Source organism: Cibotium barometz, chromosome 21 (genome assembly GCF_041138505.1).
Source record: "Cibotium barometz isolate CiBa-2024 chromosome 21, ASM4113850v1, whole genome shotgun sequence".
NCBI classification, from domain to species: domain Eukaryota; kingdom Viridiplantae; phylum Streptophyta; class Polypodiopsida; order Cyatheales; family Cibotiaceae; genus Cibotium; species Cibotium barometz.
In genome coordinates this window covers 25,909,755-25,915,402 of record NC_141066.1, presented here as the reverse complement: position 1 = coordinate 25,915,402, position 5,648 = coordinate 25,909,755, and positions in this window count along the sequence as shown.

The following is a 5,648-nucleotide window of genomic DNA, read 5'->3' as shown; positions in this document are numbered from 1 at the left end:
CTTTGAGGCCTCTTTTAAAGCCTCGCAATGTCTGGAATGCACCGATCCCCTTTAGCTTGAGTACTATCTCCCTATAGTCTGAGATGTACTGAGTTAGGGATTTGTTCTCCATCGAGCACTTGTCCCATAACTCCTAGCTTCTCTCCACCTCATTAACAGGCAAAAACTCTTTTCGAAACATCGTTTCAAACTCCGTCCAAGTGGCAGGACGAGTTGTCAAACTCATCCACCACTTGTACGCTTTTGCCCGTTAATGAGAGGCTAGCCTCTACAGAATGTATCTGGCTAGGTTGCTGTCTCGCAGCGCGTGCAAATCTGACCACTTCGCTAGAAACATGTTGACCGAGTCCTTGTTTCTCTCCTTCTCCTCGCCACCAAAACTAGGCCACTTTAAGTCTTTTAATAACGATGAAGCTGTCTCTACGAACGGCCCTGCAGGCGCATCGGCCCCTTGTACTCCTACAAACCACTGGCGAGGTTACGCTCACCCGTGCGCCGGAGGAGCTCGGCTACCATGAGGAGTCGGAGTACTAGCCGAGGCGGCTGTCAGTGCATCTAACCGTGTGGAGATGCTCTGTAGCGTCGTGACTAAGTCAGCCTGGACTTTACCCATATTGTTCAGCTTTGCATTAAGATATTTAGAAAGTCCACTAGAGAGCTCCGTCTCTGTTAGGACGTCGATAGGATCCAATAGGTCATAATCGTCATCGTCATATTCCAAGAGGTCCTCCTCGGTCCCGTCGACGACGTCGGTGTTCATGTCATCTGGCTCATCGGCCAGAAAGGGGTCATCTGCTAACTGCGGCTGCTACGAGCTCGCTGGGTCCTAAGGCAGGGTCATCTGCTACTGTCGCGCGACCGTTGCGGGCTCGCTGGGTAATAAGGTGGGGAGGGCGCTGGCGGATCACGCGTGATCGACGAGCACACTCCGGACCGGACAACGGTCGGGCGTATACAGCGTGACAATTCGGTCAGGGTCAAACCCGCGAGATCGAGGGGACAAGAGACCTGAAAACCCTAGAGAAGTAGAAGGCGGTGGGGACACACTACGCCTAGCAGACATCTTTAATTCTTGCACAAATAAAAATGCGAGAACTCGAAAATTATAAAAAAAACGCTAATAAAATGAGCAGTGGTGGAGAGAGAATAGTCACCCCCCTTACGGTCGCCTGCGACGAGCGACTGTCATCGACTGTCGATTTGTGTTGCACTGTGAGCCTCTACAAACGTCGCTACTCCGGGACGCTCCGATCCGAGAGAAAGGTGCCTACTGCAACTCATAAAAAAAATTAATCCCCACAGGAACCCGTGCCTGAACCACCCTAGATTATCCCTTTACTTCCGGGATTATCCCTCCCGGGAGAGAGGTGTTCGTTTGATTTTTTTAATTTATTTTTTATTTTTTAAAAACATTAAAAAATAAAAAAATAACTGGCTGGTCGGGCTGGCCGCTGGCTGCACTGGCTTGGTTGGCCGCTTCTTGTGGGTTGGTCGCCGTTCGGCGCTGTGGCCTGGCTGGCCGCCTCGCTCGCGCTGGCCTGCTGGCTGGCCGCCGCGCCGGCTGTGGCCTGGCTGGCTGCCTGTGGTGGGCGCCTATTGGTGGGCGGCTGCCACACCGACTGTGGCCTCAGCCTTCCATAGCTCCAGACAGCTCCAGACACATAGTCGACGCTCAGATCGAGACACACAGTCGACCCTCAGCTCCCCACAGCTCCAGACAGCACCGCCTCTCTCTCTTCACAACCGACTTCTCTCTCTACACTAGATGAAAAGCTCCAGCCACCTCTCTCTCTTCACAGCCGACTTCTCTCTCTACACCAAACGAAAAACTCTTCTTTCGCAGACAAGCTCCAAAGCAAAAAAAATAAAAATAAAAATAAAATTACTTACCTGCAAATGGAGCACTTGGGTGTGTTCAACGGACAGATAGAGAGAGAGAGAGAGAGAGAGAGAGAGAGAGAGAGAGAGAGAGAGAGAGCTATGGCCGCCTCCCTCCACACACTCAATTGTGGAGATAAGGATAAGATTTTATTCAATGGTTGAAAACCATTGAGTGGGCTCCGGTCCCCGGTCACGCACGGTTGACCCGTTGCTCTGATACTAATGTTAGATTGCTGTAACACCACTACGGGCACTACCACAGGAGGGGACAGCCTCTGGCTCACCACCCAGCAAGAGAGGAAGAATGAGGATTGCCCCTCATCCCCTAGGCTATATAGTGTGTGGCCTACCATCCACACTAGCCTGGCTGCCCATGACTCCGCATGGGCGTCCTCTCCCATTGAACCCCGGCGGATGGCCACGTCCTCGGTGCTTCGGTTGAGGCGTTGACGCTAAAGCCCCGTCTGGCCATCCTGTCTACCGTCGATCACACAGGCGTTACAGCCTACGTGACAATTGGTCATCCTAAATTTACAAGCCTATCATCGTCATATATCAATATCTACAGTGACACATGTCCAATCTACGAACATGGCTTCCTTCACCTCATGCATGTTAACATCTGAAGTAAACATCCTGCTATTTATGTTACTCTTTTCAACCAAGCGCTACTAATTTTTGAAGTCTTCTACAAAGCACTCTTGAGGATTGAAGCTCACTTGTAGACCCTGCTTAATCGTTTGTCCAATAGAAACTAGGTTTTTCATATATTAGGAACATGAAGTACATCAGATGCAAGGTACTTCACTTTGCCATCTTGCATAGACAATGGTACTTTACCAACATTCACAATGGGGTACATAGTATCATCACTTGTTTTTCACATACCTTGGTTTTTTCTTCTTCTTTTTTACATATCTATAAACCACTCAGCCATGATTGGTCATGTGGTTAGAAGCATTAGAATCCATATACCAAATATCTCCTTATATTGACACATCTCTTGTCATGGAACTGAGTATGTGCTACATCACAAGCAACTGCTCACTTATATCATTCATCACCCTATTTACTTGATGATGTATAATTGCCTTGCTGTAAGTTTTCACTTTTGATATCATTTTTCTTTTTATAACAATATTTAAAATGTGCCCTAGTTTGTCATATTAATAGCACTCCATGCTATTTATATTTTGATTTATTTATCTTCCACCTCAGTCTCTTTAGCTCTCCTCTTGCCTCTAGAGTGGCTCTTCCACCTGTATGAGACTGAAGCCTCCTTAGGCATTTGTGTTGTATATGCAGAATCATAGAGTATATCACACTGACAAACAACCAGTACCCTTTTATTGCTCTTTCATTCCATGCTTTATATGTTAATATCCTTTTCCCCCATAGGTGCATGCTTTATATGCATGCACCTATCTACTATGGGGTGGGATTTTCTTTAGCAATCTCTGGCTCCTTTTCATCATTTGTGTGATGAACTCCCAATATCCTTTTCCCATAAGGAAATTAGTCATTCTAAATTTCCAAGCCTAGAAATTATTCTTGTTTAACTTCTCATTCATAATTTATGACAATCCTTACCTACACAATGACTTACCAAATAGTGCTTACAAAAACTTATGCACTTACAGCAGACTTGCAATCTCCAACATAGCGGTACTGTAAACTACTCAATGAATTGAGAGCACTTGAGCCTTGCAAGATAGACAAAAGGAGAGGAGAATGCAAGGATCTTACCGATTTGCACCTCAAGCCACTCTTGGTAGAGTAACTCTCTCTTGTAGAGAGCTAGGGTCCTCAACCTTGCCTCAGTTGTCACCACAAAGGAGCTTTACAAATGGGTGGGGAGAAGAGAGAGAGAGAGAGAGAGAGCTATGGAGAGATCAACCTCTACTTTGATGCCATGGTGAGTGAGGGCATGAGAGAGTAGACAAGAAGGAGAGAGGGAGAAGAGAACACACACCAACACCATTACTCACCCATAGCATGCATGCAACAAAGAAGAAGAGAAATCATACAAGCAACTTCAATCACAAGGGCAAGAAGACTTAAACACACAATCGTGAGAATGGGATTGTCTTTTCTTATTAGTCAAAATCTCTTATATACAAGACTTATTTTACAATGCTCGACCGCCCAAGTAATGTTTGGGGGCCAATGAGCTGGTCTAGGCTACTTTCTTAGTTTAAATGTACATTATCGGCATTACACAAGTCATAACCTCGGTTTTTGACTATCTTTTGGCATTACAGAAGTCGTGAGCATGTTAGGTCAATGTCTAGAAGGTGTTTTGAACATATCTTCTGAACATATCTTCAAAAGTGAGCATTCTTCAAAAGTGAGTGTACGCCAGCCTTACATCTACGGTACTTACTTATAATAGCCAAGTATTCACTAAAGTGTGGGACCCTTTTTGATGTCAAAGGCATGCCTTATTAACCTTCATCAAATTTGTGCCAATCGGGAAATTCCACCAAAAGGACAATGATGAGCCTAAAAAAGTGGATGGTGTGGAAACCATATCACAAGATGAACTTTTGTATGGTGCAAAGCATCCATTATTCATTTAGGACAAGGGTTGGTAGACTATAGGTATCCATGGAAAGTTGAATTGTATCTTTGGGTTCTTCTCTCCAGGTCCTACACAAAGGGGTCCCATGCATATCTATGTTCAATTGGGAAATAAATAGGACTGATTGTGAGATAGCTTGAAGCATAGCAATACTCTTTCCAATACTTAGTCTTGAGAATGTAAAGTTGCTACCACATAGGTTTCTCCCCCATAAGCTCATGTGTTATTGGGGTTGCTCTGGCTTGTGGTCGTGTATATCCCCCATGGTCCCTCTTTTTGTTGCGATGAGATCTAGACCATTAATTGAACTTCTATTCTAGATAAAACTTGATAAGGAATATGTCGAGGTAATAAGTGATCTTGCTGGTGTCAGGGGTGAGGTCTAGGCATTGCCCACTAGTCTAGTATTCTAAGGGCTCTATCAATATCAATCCCATTGAGAGGATACACCAGTTCAATGGGTGGTCAAGGGGGTGTATCTACTGGTTATTCTCTAACGGGGGGTTCTAGGATCTCACCTTTTTCTAATACCTATGGTGGGAGAGGGGTGGTTGGCTTGCAAGGTTGAGGCCTTGATGAGTCCATTGAGGACATCCCCAAGAGAGTTCAGTGGTGTGGGTAGCTTGGGAGATGAGGGGGGTAATAAAGGTGCTGGAGATGTAGGTGGGGAAATCCAAGAAGGAGAAATGAGGAGATGCAAGTGGGGAAATCCAAGAAGGAGATGTAGTAGTGAGGTGGCAACAATAAGGAGATGTCAGTAGTAGTGAGGTGGCAATAAGGAGAGGGGGAGCTGATGTAGAGGGTTGTTCCAAGTGGAAGGGTGTCAAGGCATGTTCTTTCTCCTTCTCTTTGGAAGAAGTTCCTGAACCATGTGCAGCTAAAGAGAAGCCTCCTGATGTTGAAGGCCCTTGGGAAGCTTTGTTGGGACCATTTGTTGATCCTGTTTGGGAGCCTTCTTTGGACATGTCTTTGGAAATGTCCTTGTGGTCGGGCGTAATATCATCATCTTTGTCCTTGGCAGTGTCCATGATGTCCTCTACCTCTTCCTTGACCTCGAGTTTTGGCTTCATGGATTGATAAAACTCAAGGGCCTCCCTATATTCCTCTTCCTCCTCGGTGGGGGTAGGCCACGTGCACTGTGTCAAAGAGATGGAACTTTCTAGCACGCATCAGAGTTGTAGCTTTT